Here is a 318-nt window from a genome sequence, read left to right as displayed (position 1 = left end):
CTGTCCCTGGCAGGGGTGGGGGCTGCGAGGGGCTGGCGTGGGGACCCCCTGGGTGGGCACGCCCTGGGTGGGCAGAAGAACCCAAAAATTTGGGTCCCCTGGATGGGCAGGGATATCCCAGGGAGGGGGAACCTCAAAAACTGGGGACCCCTCAAGGTGGGGATGCCAGGTTGGGGTTGCCCATCCCACAACCCCCAAGTTCAGCCCCTGGACTCCCCTGAGTGACTCTCCCCATCCCAACCCTACCCACACCTGCTCAGGGACCCCCAAAATGCCTCCCCCCATCCCACTAACCCCAAATCCAGCCCATGAACCCCC

Source organism: Geospiza fortis, unplaced genomic scaffold, assembly GCF_000277835.1.
Source record: "Geospiza fortis unplaced genomic scaffold, GeoFor_1.0 scaffold290, whole genome shotgun sequence".
Classification (NCBI taxonomy): domain Eukaryota; kingdom Metazoa; phylum Chordata; class Aves; order Passeriformes; family Thraupidae; genus Geospiza; species Geospiza fortis.
The sequence above is the reverse complement of the archived record's forward strand: the minus strand, read 5'-3'. Positions refer to the sequence as shown.